Below are 344 nucleotides of genomic sequence, written 5' to 3'. Positions count from 1 at the left end.
ACGATAGGCGTGGGTGCAGAGCTGGGCGATCAGGGGTACTGCAGCATCCATCGCAGTAGTCGTGGATGAGACGTACCAAAATATTATTTGTTAACATATGAATTCATAAAAGAGTCGGTAAAAAATAAAATAGTAATGAGGATATGAATTGACCAAGGACTGAATCCATATAACAATATATCATAATAATAAAGCAATAAGATCATGTGTACGCTATCAATATAACCATATAGCATATAATGAATACATCAAGAATAAATCTATATCATAAAATGCTGGAGACAAACCAAGTTGTCATGTGCATGAGAGGGGCGAAGATGATGTCAGGTCACTGGTCTCCAATA

The sequence above is a fragment of the Penaeus monodon genome, chromosome 15 (genome assembly GCF_015228065.2).
Source record: "Penaeus monodon isolate SGIC_2016 chromosome 15, NSTDA_Pmon_1, whole genome shotgun sequence".
In the NCBI taxonomy this organism is placed as follows: domain Eukaryota; kingdom Metazoa; phylum Arthropoda; class Malacostraca; order Decapoda; family Penaeidae; genus Penaeus; species Penaeus monodon.
The sequence above is the reverse complement of the archived record's forward strand: the minus strand, read 5'-3'. Positions refer to the sequence as shown.